Source organism: Tenrec ecaudatus, chromosome 14 (assembly GCF_050624435.1).
Source record: "Tenrec ecaudatus isolate mTenEca1 chromosome 14, mTenEca1.hap1, whole genome shotgun sequence".
Taxonomy (NCBI): Eukaryota; Metazoa; Chordata; class Mammalia; order Afrosoricida; family Tenrecidae; genus Tenrec; species Tenrec ecaudatus.
The window spans coordinates 19,611,627-19,622,637 of NC_134543.1; positions in this window are offsets into that span (position 1 = coordinate 19,611,627).

Sequence of the window (11,011 nt, forward strand, 5' to 3'; positions counted from 1 at the left end):
GTCAAAGTCTGACAATTTCAGACACAACAGCATGCAAACTTTTTATCAATACTGTAAAAGAACCTTAATAAGCGAGTATGATGGTGCTAACAATCCTACATATAGTCATCAATAAGTCAGTGAACTATCAAATAACCTTCTGTAAAATTGTCACCATCTATATACCACAACTTCATGCTTAACCCACATAAATAGCACACAGACATATATCATGTGGACAGCATTGATGGGCTCAGGAAACTAATGTTTAAGAAATTTCACCGTTAGTAAAAATCTGTATAACCTGCGCAATATTTGTGTAAAACTATTACGTACGCACACACGTGCGTGTGTATGAGCAGTCCTCTTGCAGGGGCTACGCATTTCACTATAACTGAAAGCTCGATGTGTACATGCCTTGAGACAGTTGACAGGGAAGAGATGTGGCAGTCTGCTTCCTTAAACATTAGAACATTGGAAACCTTTTCGGAGCAGTTTTAAGAAATCAAATGGCACATTGCACTAGGCAGATTCCACAAGGCCTTTCCAGGAGGTTACAAGACAAGGGTGTCCCTTTGAGGACTCACGTGTGGCTGACCGAAGCCATGGCACTTTTATCACCTTACATTCATGTGTAAGATGGACAGTGGATATGGCATAGAAATGAAATCAGGTGTAAAATTGATGCATGTGAATCATGGAGTTGGTGAAGAATAATGAAAGTACCGTGGACTGGCAGAAGAACAAGTGAAGCCATTCTAGGAAAAGAGCCAACACCACACATATGATGGCATCATGACTTGACTGCTATGAGCGCAGCGAGCCTTCACCTGAAGGACCCTGACATGTTGTCAGGAGAGGCCAGTCCCTGGAAAAAGATAGGCTTGGTAAAGTGGAGGGACAGTGGGAAACAGGAAGACCTCAAGGAGGTGGCTTGATACAGTAATTTCAACAATGGGTGGAAATAAAACAACAATTCAAAGAATGATGCAGAACTGGTCAATGTTTTCTTGTTTTGTACATAGATTTGCTCTGGGCCTGAATGGACTTTATTATACCCAACTAGATTGTTTATTTTATTGTTGTTTTAAGGGTATAATACAGAAACATGATGTTTTATATTCAAAAAGATGGATAGCTTTTTACAAATTTAGGAATTGTGAATTTTGCCAACCTTAAAGATATTTTTAATTTAAATTATAGGTTTCAAAATTTTCACAGGCTTACCTAAATTATAATGAAAATTAAAGGTCCAAATTTTGTGGAGTAATGTGCTACTTATATTTGAAAGTAAGTGAAAATATATTCAGAAGCAAAAATACAGAAGTGTTATCATTGCACTCTCGAAAGCTCATACACAACAATGTATGCTTTGTGAATGGAATTTTTTAGGAAGTTTTCATATATAGAAATGGCTATATAACTAAGTTTATCAAAGACCAGCTAAGTAACATCCTAAGACTAACAACCACTAGGTTTGAACTGTGAGAGGCATTTCATTCCAGATAATAATAAAATAAAAGAAAGCACAAAAAATAGCATATTAACCTAAGATTGTTTTATAGACATTAGTGCTGCTTACATTTAATACATGCATACATTTAATTTTTATAATTAGATTAAAATAACAACAAAGTTAATTTTACCAATACATTTGGGTATGATTAGTTTTATATTAGATGCTATTTTGGAGCTCCTGTGGGTACTTTCTGTGCCTACTTATAATTTTGTTTTTGTCCAAGTATGAATAAGAAAACAAAAATAATGCAGTATAAATCAGAGGGTTGAGCTGGAAAGACCAGGAGACTGGTGTGCCTTTGGTCCTGTAGCTAGTAAGTATTATGACCTCCAATAATTAGTTTCTGTCCTCATTTCCCCTATAACTGTGAAGATTATCTTTTCTCTCATGAATAGTTTCAGTTATACGTGCCCGTGTGTGGAGCAATTACTTAAGTACCCAAAAGACTGTGAGTTCAAATGTATCCACAGCATTTGGGAAGAAATCTGCCAAGCCATTCTGAAATCTTGTGGAAACTTTATGGAGTTCAATTCTCCTCTGAAACATATGGGATAACCACCAAAGGGAATCAGCGCTATAGCGGCAAGTTTGATTCTTTATAATTAAAGAAGTGTACACATAATTATCTAACTGCTGTGTCAACCAGTTCTGCGTCTTACAGGGCTCATTTTCCTTTGTGCATCTTGTCAAAGTCTAAGAGGAGTGAGCTTCTTATTTTGCTTTAACATCCAAAGAAGTTAATGTTTCATAAACCCACAGAGTTGGTTCTACTCGGTTCTGCAGGGTTGCTAGAAGTCAGAATAGACTTGATGGAACAGAATTTAGAGTTTGGGGAGTGTGAAACAAGATCCTTAACAATACTCACAAGTTGTCTTTAAGTGACTCTTCTCTATTATCTCTAAGGCAGACAGAATATTTATTATGAGGAAGTTCACCGTAAAATTATACAAACCAAAATTAGAATATTAGATGAGATAAATTAACTAGAATAATATATTTTCTATTATTAATTAATTTATCAATGTTTTGTTCTTATTGTCAATGCTAGGTGACATCAAGTTCTGATGTATAGGGACTCATGTACAATGCACCAAGTGCTGATGTTTGAAGCCGGGAGTGCAGATATGGTGCCAATCTACCATGGTAAGTACCTTTTTTCATTCAATGTCTTTATATGTAGCAAGCATTCTGTTCTCCAGAGACTTGTCTCTTCTGAACACATGCCCAAAGTCTTCGACATGAAGTCTCACCACGCTCACTTCTAAGGAAAATTCTGACTGCATTTCTTCCAAGAGAGATTCTTTTTTTTTTTGGCAATCCATGGTACTTTTACTATTCTTCATGGGGACTGTAATTCAACTGCATCAATTTGTCTTTGGTCTTCTTAATTCATAGTCCAGCTGTCTCTTGCATATATAAAATATAAATATTTTAAGTAAAATATAAATATATGTTTTAGGTCATACGAAAATTGTAAATTGTTTTGTGTTTAGGTAATTAGATCATGAATCATTTCTAATAGCTTTTTAACTGTTACAATGTGAAAAACCCTTCTTCCACACATTAGTCTTATTTTCACTATCCACTTTTGCAAATTGAATTGAAAGGCATTCCAACATCATTTCCTTGATAAGATTAGCTGTTTAATTTTATCTTTATAGTCTTGTTACAGAAGGTTTTTAATCTCCCTCCTCCTCCCCCCTCTGGTGTGTGTGCAGTGTCTGTATTGCTTGCCAGCCCAACAGCAGTCAAATCTCCATTGTTCCCTAGGACAGGAACGCACTGAGGAAGCCATGTGAGCTGTGCACTTTCAACCTGCAGGCTTCCTGCTGCTTTGGTCTCACTGTAATGTTGTAGAATGGCATTATCTTCTTCCTATCTGGACAGATACCAGGTTGAAAGAGCACTATTTGGCTGCCAGGCAACAGATCACCCCCTTTGTTCTAGATTGCCAAATGACAGGCTTGAGAGGCTAGGCTCGGCTCAGCTCTGAAGCCCCACTGAGAAATGGCTCTGCTGCAAGTAGCAGGCCTGAAGTCAGGATTGCTGGTCATGTATTTTGTTTGACGTGACTTTATACACAGAATAACATGCATGGCTTTTACTTTATTAAAAGGTGAATAAATAAATTATTTCAATGGATTTTAACTGAATAATTAGACAGTGTATGCACTCCCCTCCTCCATTAGCATGTACATCCTAGAGAAACTGAAATCCCATCCTAGAGAACTTATATGGGAACTCCAGAGGCTCATCTGCCCATAAAGTTCCCTGTATTTCATTTTAGTATATGTGCTGCTAAAGCGAGCACATCCCTGTACTTCGTTTTCTATCATTACATTTCCCAGCACTTCATTTCTTTCCTCTCTTTCAATATATGTTCTGCCAAATCTCTGAGAGAGGCTTAGGGAACGCGAGGTTGATCAAAGAGAAAACCTGCCAGCAAATGGCCATAGGCGGGTGGAGGAGACAGACAGACCCACAGAGTGCTAGGGAACACCTCGAGAGCCCCGTTGAGGGTGATGAGAGGCTTTTGAGAGCAGAAAACAGAACTTGGATTTTTGGAGCATTTCAGGGGAGTGAAACTGTATGGACAAGCCATTCAAAAAGGGAGGACGTCTTCAGATCTGTCTTGAAAAACCATATAAAATTTTCCCAGATACATACAGGAGAAATAAAGAAATAGCAAACGTGCTTAAAGTTTACCACGGGTGGTGACTGGCCATTACTTCTGAGTGCAGTAAGGGTTCAGGTACATTGTGCACTGTTACCATAGTTTGACTGTGAGAGTTTTATTCACATTAAAAACAAGAGTAGTCTAAATGGTTAAGCACTCTCTACCAACTGAATGGCAACCTGAAACACTGGTCCTTTGAAGTATTTTTGGAGCACAATTATTCCCTCATATACATGTTAGTCTTCGTGTAGACTAACAAATACATATTTCTAATGGGTGAAAATGTCCCTTAGGATGAAAATCTGCAACCTGCAAGAGTGATACAAATGTAGAGTTGGGTGGCTTCTTCTAGGACTTTGCTCTAGTAGAGATGGTGCGAGTTCACCTTAATAAGTATATTATACTTTCCTCTTGTCCCACTATCATGTTCAGCCTTCATTTGCATTTCAGTAATTTATCTCAGTTATATTGCCCTTGATCAAGCCCTATTAGGCCTCCTACATGCTCTTGGCCATTGATTTTGGATCACTGGTTGTTTCCTTGTCCCTGGTTTTGTTAACACCAAGTCCTTCACCTTGCCCTCTCCCAGGTGCCTCCCCCCCCCCCCCAACTATCAGTCCATTGTTTTCTCCTCCAGATTGTTTATCCTGCCTATCTCATCTAGATAGACCTGCAGAGATAATAATATGCACAAAAAACAAGACAGCAAAGCAAAGCAACAAAAGAGAATAAAACAACAAAAACCACCAATGACAACAAAAAGAAAAACCTATAAATAGTTCAAGGTCTGTTTCTTGGCCTTTAGGAGTGTTTTCCGGTCAAGTCTGATGGGGTATTACGCCATGGCCCCACAGTCTATTTTTGGTATTCCTTGCGGACTTTGTTGCTTTGTTCCCCTTGCTGTTCTGTTGCACACCCTTAGTGTTTTGTGGGACAAGAGGGAAGTAAAAGGAAACAGAGGAAGGAAATAGGCAAAGGGCATTTATCGAGGTCTAAATACAGGCATTACATATGTAAATATATTTATTTATGATAATATGCACATATTTATAGGTTTAGTATGAAGGTAGCAGATAGACATTGGGCCTCTATTAAGTACTCCCTTAATCCAATATTTCACTGACATTCCATGCTGCTGATCTCCGTGGTACGATCACTGAAGACAAAGTGGATTCATAAGCAAATGTGGCTAAGAAAACTGATGGTGCCTGGCTATCAAAAGATATAGCATCTGGGACCTTGAAGGCTTGAATATAAACAAGCGGCCATCTAGCTCAGAAGCAATAAAGCCCACATGGAAGAAGCACATCAGCCTGTGTGATCATGAGGTGTCGATGGGATCAGGTATTAGGCATCAAAGAACTGAAAATCATATCACTGTGAATGAGGGGGAGTTCAGAGTGGGGACCCAAAGACCATCTGTAGGCAAGTAGATATTCCCTCACAGAAGGGTAGTGGGGAGGAGACAGCCAGTCAGGGTGCAGTAGAGCTCCGATGAAACACAACTTTCCTCTAGTTCTTTAATGCTTCCTCCTCCCCACCCTCCCCAACTATCATGACTCCAATTCTACCTTACTAATCCAGCTAGACCAGAGCATGTACACTGGTACAGATCAGAGCTGAAAACACAGGGAATCCAGGACAGATAAACCCCTCAGGACCAATAATGAGAGTAGAGATACCAGGAGGGTAAGTGGAAGGTGAGGGAGAAAGGGGAAACCGATCACAATGATCTACATATAACCCCCTCCTGGGGTATGGACAACAGTAAAGCAGGGAAAGGGAAACATTGGACAGTGTAAGACATGAAATAATAATAAAATGATAAATTATCAAGGGTTGGTGAGGGAGGGAGAGGAAAAATGAAGAGCTGATAGCAAGGGCTCCAGTAGAAAGCAAATGTTTGAGAATGGTGATGGCACCAATTGGACAAACGTGCTTGACACAATGGATGGATGGATGGATTGTGATAAGAGTTGTACGAGCCCCTAATAAAATGATTTTTAAAATATAATGTATCAGAGTAATAAAAATTATGATTTATATAATCACATATAATCATTATAAATAATAACAGTCAAATATATTATTTGCTAATTAAATCCATGCATAACAACAATGGGGAGGCTGGTGCAGGATCAGCTAATGTTTGGGTCTATATCACATACAGGGTCCTCTGCAATGGAGCCAGCTCAGTGGCAACAAAAACAACACTAAGATCCTATTAACTAATGTACACAGAATTGGCTGAACTTCACAAATAATCATGTAAATAACTCATTTAAAGTATCTCAAAGAAGGGTCAAATATCTACACTGTATGCTGGGACTCAATATTTTAAGCCTGCCTTTGGGAACTAGACCTCAAGGGGGGGTGGGAAATGAAAGCCAACCCCCCCCCCAGGCCACATTCCCACATTTCCTATTTTTAGTCTGTGTTGTGTAAATCCAGATGTCTGGACCACTATCAACTTTAAGAGATATTCTAATCATTTTGGTTTTATCTCTAAAAAAATAGTCCAGAAGATAGATAAAATTGAGAAGGAGAACACATACACACACACACAAACACACACACACACACACATACACAGTATACTGGTTTAAAATCTAGTGGATCTCATAACTAGTTTAATTCCAAGCTTATTTAAACTTATAAATGTCAAATGAACTTCAGCATAATCAGTGCCAAGGTTTAAAGGTAAATATTCACATATCATTAAACTTCATCTAAGGTAATTGGAATTTCAGCTTCACAATTCACTTCAAATCTAGGAATAAGTCCCTTGAAATAATATCTTTCTTTTTTTTACCAAATACTATCCTTACCTCTGTATTAGAACTATGTACCACTCTTTATTTCTGAGTAAAAAGGTGATCACATCCAATGTGCCCCAATGTTTGAAGAATTGAGAAAGAAAAAAGAAATTTCAGAAAGCATTTATATTTATAGTTGAAAAATATTAAATGTTTCAGTTGTTTAAAATTTATTTCTGAGTCTTTTTTGTTTTAGACTATTTAGTATATTAACTGTAAACCAGATTGGAAAAAGAATATATATCATAAGATTATCATGTGTTCAGCAAGGAAGGAAGGGTCCTGAAAAGGTGATACATTTGCATAAATTCTCACATTGGGATAAGTTACTCGTATTTTGAAGAATAGTTCTGTGAGTTTGATAATCCCACTACTGTACACACAAACACACACACATATTCCATGTAAACGAGCAGCAGCAAAAACAAAAACAAAACACAGAACCAAGCTAAGAAGCTCAATCCTCTTTCCACTGAGAATATTATATGACCATTTTTATTTCCCCATTGTTGGAAACAATCTAGTTAAAGCTGTTAGGGGGTGCTTGAGAGTCCTGAAGAATGGAAAGATTTCACTGAAAAGATTAAGAGAAATTGGATATGAAATAATTTACACATCTTTGGAGTCATTCTTAGAAAAGCGATGCATGCCTGTTAGATCACCTGTCCAGGTGGAGCAAGCCCTCCCTTTAATCATCTGAGTGGCATTTTCTGTTCACCTGATGGAAAGGGTCACTTCAGACTTTGTTGTTTTCAGTTTGGGCAAATATTCCACCTGATGTGTTTGGAACTACATTGTTGAGCTAAGGATGGCTTTTGCCACCCTAAAGTCGGGGGAGATTCGGGCATTCTACTTGCCTGTGTTCACTCTAACTCGAAATTAAATAGCCTCTCTTCGATATTAAACATTTCCACTTCTACCCAAAATATGTTGAAGAATATATGGAAGAGTATAATTACTTTTATAAAAAGAAGATCAAAATGGAATCCATAAATATCCTCTCTGAAGGAATTACAAATTCTCTAATATCTTAGTTTCAGTTAATTGTAGTTGAGATATTATTGACCCTCTTGGGCTCCCCTGGGGAATTATCCCCCAGTTGGCAATTCTGTTCTCTTAGATGATACTTTCTGATCTTTAGAATCAGTGTTCTTTTTCAGGTTTCCATTGAAATACACTGTTAAAGTTTCTTAACAAACGCATCCATTAGTTCTGTTTTTCTGTGATTTAAGTCCCTGTATTATACTAATACAGTTCTACTTTTTGTCATGATAATTTTCTTTTAGGATTATTATTTTTACCCCTAAAATACATACTTGTCAATTAGTTAATCTTAAGTCATAAATCAATTCTGACAGGCCATTCATGATTCTTTGTTTCAAATTCTACTTAACATTTTTCTATGAGTTATTGGTGTTTAAATGCTTCAAATCAAGATTGAGCCAAAATTCAGGGTTTTTCTTTATCAGCTGTTCACTATCCTGTGACCTATTAGACTTAAAAGGAGGCAAATGTAGTTATTATTTGCTTTTAGAGTCTAATCAATGTTCAATTGAATGAGTAAAATCAATGAACCAAAATAATAAAATTGTAGAACAACTAAGTCCAGAAGTAAAGATGAAAATGTTATATGGCAATTGTTTAGCAAATTTTAGAAGAATTAAACTAATATATATTTACTTTTTCAGAACTCATTTTGCCTCATGGGATTACATAGGATTTTGTTATTCTGTGAATTCTTCTCAACACACTTCTATAGAGACTCTATTCTGGGCACATTTTTATCTAAGGAGGAAAGGTGAGAGAAGTGGGTGAGAATGGGAACCAATAATTACTAATTACATGTTTTACCCAGATACTATTCTCTGTTAAGAGCAAAATTTACTCTGAGTTTACTTGTAAAGGCAGTTGTTTAAAAGTTGGTAAGTTGACTTCAAGGATCGTCTATATTTTGTTCTCTAACTGTATTACCATCGAACCAAGATTTGAACACACACACGTCAGAAAAGCAAGTAAAAAAAAGAAGGATAAAAATATTACTTGGCAATTGTTTAACAAATATCAAATGCCAGCACGAACACGTTTTAAGGTCCTATCACTTTCCAGAAAATAAATGCTATATCATTTTACACAAAATATGTGTTTATGTAACATTGTATAAGATAAACTTGAATACTACATAACATTATTTTTTTTCAAATTCCTAATGAATACTTATTCACTGCTCACTTGAGAGCCAGTGAGGTCCTGGTAGCATTGTAGGGTAGGAACTACTAGTGATAACATAGGCATTCAAAACCACCAGCTTCTCTGATGGAAAGAAAATGAAGATTACATATCTTCATAAAAATGGACAGCCTGGAAATCTCTCATAAAGTCACTATGAGTCAGAATCAAGAAGGCAGTAAGATTTAGGTGGAAGCAGTATTGCTTCAAATGAATTGACTTTGATGGAAAAAAAAACTATTTCCTTCTTATCTATTTGGTCAAGACTTAGACATGAAGTACTTTCCAGGGCAATCACAATGTTAATATACCTCAAACTAAGTGTCACATTCTTGGTTAGACCAAACAATCATTTTCAATAAAATACAGAATTGTGTAGGTTATGCAACTAGATCAGAAATTGTAGGATGTTTAAAAGCACCCCAGTCTGTGCTCAATAAATGAATATTGCACCTACTACCCATTTCCCACTGTGACACTTCAACATGTCTCTAGATATCGTTAAGTGCTATTTAGGACGTAAAATATCCACTAGTTGAATGTTACCATTCTAAGAAAGTTAGGTAGCTACTGGGTAATTTTGAACAAAGGAGCAACATCATCTGATTTTCATTTCAACCTGACCACTCTGGATTAGTGTAGAGAACAGATTGTAGGAGACAAATTTGGAAGCATGTCTACACAGAAATTCATGGAAGCAATGAGGAGAGAAAGATGGAGGTGACTTGGACCAGAGTAGTAAAGATGCTGCTCATAAGTTGGAATTTCCATGTATTAAAAAAAAAACCTTAAATTACTACTACAATTAGCTTTGGGAGTAAATATAGGATGTGAAAGAAAGATAAATCATGTGTTTGACATGCGTAACCAAGAGCATGGAGAAGATTCTGGATAAAATATCTGGAATTTCATCAAAGAGCTTGATTTGTGAAGTGTTATCAGACAGCATCAACCGGATGACAGTGGATTTGGTCTGGTTCGACCTCGTGACAGGTTCACGAACTTTCAAGTAGAGTTATTGAGTAGGAATATTGTTATATGAGTCAAGTGTTTGGGGAGAGATTCATACAGGGGTCTTTGAGCATTTAGGAGCCATACTCACATAAAATATACTTAATCAGATTAAGTCATGGAACAGAGTGAACAAGTGTGCAGGATAAAGGAAGGCTTAGCACAATGTTAAGAAGTCAGCAATATACTGTGGAAACAGCAAGTGATGATAACAAAGATGTTAGTGAGGAACTAGCAAACTCAGGAGAGAAAAAGTTTCCCTAGCTTATTTCCACTATAAATATTATACTGTAAAAGTATTTTAATTAGACTGTTTTTGTGCATTTCACACTTAAGCAGTCAACAGCAATACTTTACCTTTGTATGGTTAGTTCATTGCAGCAGGTCAAGATGCATCTGACAATTATTTTATAAAAACAACAAGGAAAAGAAAAAATAAATAATTAAGAATTTAGAAAACGTACTTTTCATTTTGTTTTTGTACAGACTAATTCATCGTCATTTATATATTTGCCTGATAGCCTTCACAGCCAACATACCTATTTTTTGCATGAGAAAAACTTGGGTTAGATGATGATATCAGAAGTTGCAATTATTGGATTTTCTCAGTTTATTTTCTCTGTCTGTAAGACACCACAATAATTAATCAAAAGTAAAAGAAAATAAACACACTGGTCAGTAAAGCATTCTAGTGACTATTGTAAGACATGAATATACTGCAGAGACAAAATGTAGATAGTTATGTATATTTTTCACTCTTTTCAGAAAAAATAGAAAAGTCTA